Here is a 9,236-nt window from a genome sequence, read left to right on the forward strand (position 1 = left end):
TTGGTGACGTGAGGAGACAAAGGTCTCTGTCTGGAAGGGGGTACGTCAGCCAAGGACCATGTAAGATCTGCAAAACCTGGCCCTGCCAAGCCAGAGGGGAGAGCTAATTAAATGTTTGACCAAATGTAGCAGCTAATTTTTAAGTTGATAGTTTTGTATGTCCTGTGATTGATGTTATAAATACCCCAATGGACCTTGCCAGAAAAAAGTTCCCCACCCCTGGTCTAGAACCACCTGTGTAACAGAAGGAGATTGGCTTGGGGACCCCTCAGATCCCAGGTCACAAACTTTCCAGGTTGGAAAAGCAGGAGCCACAATCCCTCCCATGAGGCCACGGCATCTGTCACAGGGAAACACCGTGGTTATGGAATAAGTTAGAGAATGAAGCAGTTGCCCTAACTGGTTTGGCTCAGTGGATAGAGCGTCGGCCTGTGGACTCAAGGGTCCCAGGTTCGATTCCAGTCAAGGGCATGTACCTTGGTTGCGGGCACATCCCCAGCAGGGGGTGTGCAAGAGGCAGCTGATCGATGTCTCTCATTGATGTTTCTCTCTATCCCTCTCCCTTCCTCTCTGTAAAAAATCAATAAAAATATAGCTTTTAAAAAGAGAGAGAGAGAACGAAGCAGTTGGTTTGCAGAGGTAGCGAGCACTGTCTTCAGCCTCCCCCCCCCGCCCCCCACTGCTTGCCTTTCATCCCTCACCTTACAGTGTTTTCATTTGATGGCCACTGCCACAGAGGAGCCACAGGGGATTAAAAAAAAAAAAAAAAAAGCAACAAGTTGTTTATTTGCCTCGAAGTGAAACCAAATATTTGTTCAAGGTTCCAAATATTTAGATAATCTGCCCACTAATTTTTATTTTACTTCATGTTTTGCACATCCTTTAGCAGAGCCAAAATGCCCTTTCCTCTGCTTTATTTGTTGATTTAAATGTCTTAAGAAACAAGAACAGATGAATTTTTTTAAAAAATGAGAACAGTGTCACTCATTTGTGCCTACTGAAAAAGCTTTATTTTCCTCACCTCTTCAAATATTTGTCTTTATGCTTAGTTTTCAGTATTCCAAGTTAATATGCACCTAAGCATGGTTTTCTTTGAGTTTATCCTGTTTGCGGTTCACCAAATTTTTGAATCTGTGAATTTTTGTCTTTAACCATATTTGGGAAGCTTTTAGTCATTATTCCTTCAAGTAATTTTCTTCAAGCATCATATTCTTTCTCCTCCCCCATTCCAGCACTCCAACGATGTCAATATTAGACTTTTGATATTTTTTAAATTTATAATCTCAGGGTTTACTTTCCTGTCTGTGGCTTATAGCCTCCCAGTTCCACCCTGAAAGGGGCCAGAAATGCCTGTCACTGGACCTACTGGAACAAATAAACAAACAAATACCAAAGACAACAAGGAAGACAAATCTTTGCCAAACATCCTACCCCAGAGTAGGAAGTGATCATCACTACTGGTTTTGGCACTGAGTTACATTATCATTTCAGAAAGAATATTTAGAATGTAGTCTTCCTTCTTTTTTCTCAAATAATGACTGTAGATTCAATTTGTAACATTTACTTGGCAAGTAAGTAAAAACATGCAATTAGCAACCATATGTTGGTCTTTCAATCGATCAGACAATTCTGAAGCCATGAAATCGCAACTTGAAGGGACCTTACTATCTATATCTCTTGGACTCTCATGCTATCACCTATTTCAAATGAAGTCTATCTCAATGGACAACCTGTCGTTTTAGTTATCCGGGTGCAAATATTATTATTCCCTCTGGAGTCTGTGAGTAAGAAAAAAGGGAGACCATCGTACCTACTCTGCACTGTGGTCAGGGCTTTAAGAGTGCACCCTCCTTACCATCCTGGTTCACGAAATAATTCCCAGAACTCTCTAGAGAAAGAGAATAACACTTTCCTGGCTTAGAGCCACAGTTGTATTTTCCAGAAAAATATTTTTAGCTGGAAAAGAGAACAACTCCCTCTTTGCTAGAACCACCTTCGCCAAAATGCCAAACCACCACTGACGCTGCCGATCAAAAGATCAAACATTAAATCCATTTCCTGATTTCTGACAAGATTAGTGATTCATTACAATGTTTTTTTCCAATGACCTAGATCTGTTTCTTAAAAACAATTTTGAAAAGTCCTTGAAACAGAACATTACTGGCTTCTTAATCTTGACATTCCCCTATTTCTCGAAACTAAGAAAACACTGGACAGTCTTTCTTCCCAGCAGCAGGAGAGGCTGCCTGGCTCTGTGGCTGTGCGGTGCCCTGCTGGGCCATCCCCAAGCGTGTGCTCAGCCCAGCGCAAGGTCACGGGCTCCACCAGACTTTGCATGAACCGTGTTGCTATTTTTTTTGAATTTCACTCAAGGATAGTTTTCATATTTAATTTTTTTTTTTTTGAGAGAGAGAGTTGAAGGGAGAAGGGTAGGGGAGAGAGAGAGAAAATATCAATGTGAGAGAGACACATGATTAATTGCCTCCTGCATGGGCCCCAACCCAGAGCAGGTATTAAGTCTGCAACCCAGGTATAGGTCCTTGACCAGGAGTTGACCCTGAGACCCTTCAGTCTACAGGCCAACCTCTACCCAATGAGCCAAACTGTCCAGGGCCTGTGTTGCTACTTTTAAACCCAGGAAAAAAACTAATCTTGTCACCGAGGAAAGTTGGCAATCTGCAGTGAAGCCAGTTTCTAGAATGGTTATGCAAGCCTGGCTTCATGTCAGACAGGGTAGGGAGTGCTGACTTCGGGCCATTCTGGGGAGCATGTGCTGCATGAAGCACCCCTTTCACGGCCTGGGCTCTTGAGGCCCTGGCAGCTGGCTTGCTCTCATCACCGAGGCCTTGACTTGCGTCTTTGAATTTCACCTATCCCGAGGCCTTTGCGTTTTTAAAGGATACACTCACACAGCTCTTCGGTTTAAAAATGGAAAAATGAATTTAAATTTTTATGTTTTTCCAAAACTTACTCATTTTCATTCAGCCACATCCCTTTTGCCTTTGGTCTTCTATGGAATGTAGGTTGAACTGGAAAATATTTGCGGTTAAAACAAATGTGACTTTATTGGGATAATAAACAAACAGTTCGTCGGGAATGCTCTGAACTGTAACTGTCTGGACCCGGGGCTTACCTGCCTGAGCTGTACCCTTTCCTCCTCCGCCCTGCTCGCCCATGTCATCCTGGAACGAGGAGTGCGCCTCAAACCTCATAGTTTCTCTCTTCCTCTACCAGTGGTTCTCAACCTTCCTAATGCCGCGCGCGGCCCTTTTAATACAGTTCCTCATACTGTGGTGACCCCCAACCACAGTATTATTTTCATTGCTACTTCATAACTGTAATGTTGCTACTGTTATGAATCGTCATGTAAATATCTGATATGTAGGATGTATTTTCATTGTTCGCGACCCACAGGTTGAGAACCACTGCTAGCTAGAAACTTGCTCATTCTTAGACTGTGAGATCCACAGATGACCCTGAGAAACATGCTGGCTGAGTTGTTTTTCTCCATATGGGGGTCTCTCATGCCTGTGAACAGCGTGACAAGAATCGTCACTGGTTTAGCCCTGGCCGATGTGCTCAATGGTTAGAGCAGTGATGGTGAACCTTTTGAGCTCGGCGCGTCAGCATTTTGAAAAACCCTAACTTAACTCTGGTGCCGCGTCACATATAGACATTTTTTGATATTTGCAACCATAGTAAAACAAGGGCTTATATTTTTGATATTTATTTTATATATTTAAATGCCACTTAACAAAGAAAAATCAACCAAAAATATGAGTTCGCATGTCACCTCTGACACACGTGTCATAGGTTCGCCATGACTGGGTTCGAGAGTCAGCCTGAGCACTGAAGGGTCCGGTTCCCCGTCAAGGGCACACGCTTGGGTGGCAGGTTTGAACCCAAGGGCTGTTTGGGGCACATGGGGGAGTAAATTCAGAAGTAAATTCATGCGGAGTTTGCTGTACATCCATTCATTGCTTTTAGTTATGTAAAAAGCATGTGGGTTTCTCCTCACCCGATGGAGTGAGATATGTTCTCCCAGGGAGCAGTCCAGATGGCTGGAAACGGCTCTTCTAGCACCTCCATTTCTGAGGGTTGGGCATGTTCAGCTAAAGCAGGGGTCCTCAAACTTTTTAAACAGGGGGCCAGTACACTGTCCCTCAGACCGTTGGAGGGCCGGACTATAGTTTAAAAAAAAAACTATGAACAGATTCCTATGCACACTGCACATATCTTATTGTAAAGTAAAAAAACAAAACGGGAACAAACACAATATTTGTATTTGCATGTGGCCCGCGGGCCATAGTCTGAGGACCCCTGAGCTAAAGGATCGTTTTCACAAACCACCAGGAAAGGTTACTGAGCAGCGGAGTCTCTCACACGGGGAAGTTCTCGTCACAGGTTCAGCCCTTCACGCTGCCTGGCCCGGAGGGTAGATGGTGCTGAGGTTTCAGTGCCCTCAGACCCGCCTGCACACTTGAGCCTGGTTACTGGGGCCTGTTCCCCGCTGAGGGACAGGAGTGAAGTCCGGGCACATGTTTCTCGTTCCTCAGTATTTGTGTTCAGTAACATGATGCAGATCTCCGCTGGGGTGTTTTCCTGGAGGGAGTGGGAACGTCCTGTCGGCAGGGGCGGCTGGAGACCCGATTTCCTGTCGGACAGCGATGGGCAGGCAGATGCTCCCGACCTGCTTTCAGTCTATCAGACAGTAACCACAAGGCCTCTCCCTCCTCACCTCAGGAATCTGTAAACACGGATGTGAGTTCACACTCCCATTAATCTAAGCCCCTCTGGGATCGCCATGAGCGCCATGCCCACAGCAAGGACAGAGCGGAGCTCAGCGGTGGTCGCTGGATGGACCCAGGCGCTGGCTCAGGCGCCCCGAGACCCATGTCACAGGAAGTGCTGGGTGGTCCCAGCCGATGGCCTGGAGCGGCTCTGGAGAACCTGCAGGACCAGGGGGGATGGTCCTCGAGGGGACGTGGTGAGAGCACTTCTTGGAGGTTGACAGCAACGGAGAGCTCCTCCTGCCAGAGCTGCGGGGGAGAGGGGGGCAGCGTTCCTTTCTCTGCCCCCCTGCAAGCCTCCCTGGACATGGTGCCAGGAGGAGATTGCCAGGCGCACCCTCAAGGGAACTACTGGGATCCCTGAGGACACGTGGGTCCTGTCTCCCCAGAGCAGCCTCTTCTGGGCTTCTTGCTAGGAGTGTCTGCGTGTCTTCTGAAAAAAAGTGTTTCGGCTCCTCCAGAGAGGCCGTTCTGCCTGCTCCCGTCACCTCTGACCTCTCATCATTTCCCTCTCATCATCTCTGCTGGGAGGCCTTTACTTCCTCAGGGGACAGAGATTGTTGGTATGACTTTCCTTCAATCATTTTGCCGATCACTGTAAACTGTCTTTAGTACTGAGCCGTTCCCGAGGTTGTTGCCAACATCCCACAGCTTTCACTCCGGGGGTATCTCAGCGCGGCTAGCAGCGTGACCAGCGGTGGCTCCACGCCCTGCAGCCACTTCGGGTGCCCAGCACCGGATCCCCGGGTGCAATGAGAAGGCAGTTTCTCAGCACAGCCTGCAGTTACCTAATATTCCCTCTCCTGGGGCTGGTCTCCTCCCAGGCTTCCGTTTCCCTGGAACAGGGGAGCAAGTCCTCACGACCTTCACAAGGTCACCTTGAGCCACTTAGGCCAGGGCCTCAGGGAGGAGGGCAGAGCGTCGTGTAGGCTGAAAGGCCAGCACTGGGTCTCCTTCTGCTGTTTATTTTCATTTTTATTGGATTTGTTGGGGTGACACTGGTTAATACAATTATACAGGTTTGAAGTGTACAGTTCTACAAACACCATCTGCAAAGAAACGTGGCTTTGCATGGTGTTTTTCATAGTCCGAGCAATGCTCCTCGACGGGCAGTTTGTTTCAAGGGCGATGGTGCAGTGTGGTATCCACAGAGGAGACAGAAGTCTGGAGTCCACGCTTGGTGGCAGCCACGCTTCATTTCTGAGAGTTTCTCTGCCTGGCCACCCCGCGCCCACCCGGCCTCATGCTGGGACCCCAGGTGCAGGACCTCCACTTCCCAGTCAGCACCCACAGTCAGCCTGTACTGACTATAAACAAAAGAAGGAATATTGAGAAAGAGGGAGAAAAGGGTGAGCCAATGAATGTTTGCTTTTTTCCGCTGAAATCATATTGGGTTGAGAAAGGGCAATTATGGGAAACAGCGGGGAAGCGAGCTTTTCTTGTAACTGTTCTTATGACTCGCTGACCGGCTCCCACCCCACACACAGGAACCGGCGGCCCCACGGGCACCAAAGCTGCTAAAGTCCCGGGTGGTCTGGGCCCAGCCGGGGCCCCCAGCATTCAGAAAGCAGCTGCCTGTGTGGCTGGTCCCAGGACAATTTGGGGTTTGTGCAGTGTGGTTTAATTCACAAAAGAAAATGCCTTTAATCAGGGAGTGGGAATGCTGTCCTGTGTGAGCAAGGAACCGCTCTGATGATGAGCTGGCCGAGTCAGAAGGGGGCTGGGGTCCCTTCCCAGGGCCCCGACTGGCAAGCAGCCTCTCTGCTGGGCAGGGATTGCCCTGTGGCCACCATGGTCCCTGCCGTGGGGGACGCTAGTGACCTGGGGTGGGCACAGGCTCCTGCAGGAACCCACACCTATGTGGGTCCCCCACCTGTGCACACACAGGCCCCGCAGGCAGGGCAGCCAGTCCTCCTCACATGGGGCTCCAGGTGGTGCCTGGATGCCAGCGGGCACTTTGTCCCCATCTGCCCCAGGCAGCACGCTGTGGCTGATAACCCGCCTGGAGCCCGAGCCCATCTGAACTCCACTGATGACCCACGAAAGGAGCTGGAGATGCTGTCCTCACAGGTAAAGGTGAGAGTTATGTCTGAACTCTAGGGAGACCCCGTCTGCGGGAGCAGGGGGTCCTATCGTGTCAGTTCCCAAACACACCTGGGTGGGGAGCCCACCAGCCTGGTCCCGACATCCCCGCTGACTGGCGAAGGGGACACTTCCCTTGCTTTTGCCACAGGTGATGCTGTCAGATGGGCGCTGGCCTCCTGCCTCTGGAGGGAAGGCTGCCGACAACTCTGGAAGGTGACTCTTGTGTGTAACTCTTAGGAAGGAGATTCTTTCTACAGAGCCTTTGGATGGGCAGAAGAGGCAGTGACCTACCTCTGCCCAGTCATGACAATGACGACAATACAATATCAGAAAGTGGCCTCGGAGCTGGGGCCCCAAGTTATCCAAACGCAACGTTGGCACCTGCGGGGGGTGGTGGGGGGCGGGTCTGGTTCCTCAGCTGTGTCCTTGGAGGGGTGCTTGCTCCTCCTGAGCCATGTCAGCAGCTGCCACCCCACCGCTCACAACGGGGGCTGGGGGTGGGGGGAGGTATATCTCTGCTGCTCAGCCTCTCAAAGCAGGAGACTCTTCAGGAGAAGATACCAGAACTCTGCCCTGGTTTGGTTAAGAAAAGAATTTGTAACAGAACAACTACGTTTGAGACGCGCTCTTTGCTCAGTCCACGGTGGCGACTGCTGGTTCTCAGGCCGGAGGCAGGTATGACCTGGGACACTCCTGCTTTCGATGTTAGGACCCCACCAGGGCACACGTCCCAGGGGAGCTTCCTCTCCTTTTGGTCGGCTCAGTGGTTGGGACACGTTGGGGCAGGTCCAGCAGGAGGCTGTCGTCCTTCCAACTGCGACCTCCTGTGGCCCCAACACACCCGCTCCCGTCCTCTGTGGGAGCGCCCGCTCCTGAGGGTGCATCCTTGGGGCCTCTGCTCTGTGCTCATCATGTCCGTGGCGGGACCATTCTGTTTCCAGCTTGTCCACTGGCCGTGGCTCCCACCCTCCTGGAGGCGGGAAGTTCCAGACAGAGTGCCTCAGGCCACACTCCCCCAAAACCCATTGTGTATTCCCGCCTCCCCACTCCAGCTCTGGGCGCCAGGGACTCAGGCCTCCTTGTAGATACCCCAGCTGGCTCTCCACCTCCATCTTCACATGGTGGGTGGCATGTCCCATGCCCCGTTCACATGGACACCAGCTGTATTGGGCTGGGGCCACACCCCCAGTGTCGCCCCACCTGCACTTGACGCTTTGGCAAAGAGCCTATTTCCAAACAGGCCACATCTCTGATTTCTGGGGGTGAGGACTACGACATCACTTCCTGGGAGCCACCTGTAACCCACACAGACAGTCCTCCTCCCGGGACAGTCCTGGGAGCCACCTGTCGTCCCACAGCTCCCTCTGTCCCGCAACCCAACGTTCAACAGAGGAAAGTACCACAGGAGGAAGTATACTTCTCTGTATCGTTTTACCCAAAAAATCTGAAGAATTATGCAAAGTAGCTAAAATGTTAATCCAGCAGCATTCTGTGCAGGGTGTAATCATGAGCCCAAACTTTTATGCAAAGCCTAACATGCGTGACTGCCGGGAGCCGGTCCATCCTTACTGTTTCAAGGGACCTGGCATATATGGCATACGGTTCTTAATATGTTTGCTCACCTTCTTGGCGCTGTGTTTTAACCAAGGTCACCTCTCCGAGAAAGGTTGAATCCCCAGGTAGGGATTTTCCCCTGAAGTTAGGGAGGGAATAAAACCCCTCAACTAAGTGCCAGGCGGGTAATTAATCACTTTAACTACGAACAATCATGCTTAAGCTACATAATCTTTACTCCCTGGAATGGAGATAAGAAACGCCCTAACCTTTGGAATAGGGATTGATAGGATTGGAATCAACTGGTATAAATACAGATGCAACAAGACAACAACAGACAGAATTCAGAAGACAGCAAGAGACAGAACTTAGAAGAGAGCCAAGAAGACAGAACCTACACAGAACCTACAGACAGAAGAACTTCGCTGGAGAGAACATGGCAAAAGATCCTGGACTGAACCTGACTACAGAAATTGGCAAGAGAACCTGACTAGAACCTGGTGACTGAACCTGGCTGGAGAACCTAGCAAGGGAACATGGCTACAGAACCCCGCTGGAGATCCTAAGCAGAACCTCTCTGGAGATCGAGACCAGAACTTGGCTGGAGATCCTGGCTAGGCTGCTGATCAACTGAACGCTGTCTCCGTGTCATTCCTTCTTCGCCGACTCCGTCCACACCTTTGGGGACCCCTGGACCCGCTGGGGCTGGACCCCAGCACGTGACCTTTGACCCCATAAAACTTCCAGGGCTCAAAACATAATCATCAATTCAAGCAAAGGCATAGCTAACTGTCGCAGTATTTACAG

This window comes from Myotis daubentonii, chromosome 6 (genome assembly GCF_963259705.1).
Source record: "Myotis daubentonii chromosome 6, mMyoDau2.1, whole genome shotgun sequence".
Taxonomy (NCBI): domain Eukaryota; kingdom Metazoa; phylum Chordata; class Mammalia; order Chiroptera; family Vespertilionidae; genus Myotis; species Myotis daubentonii.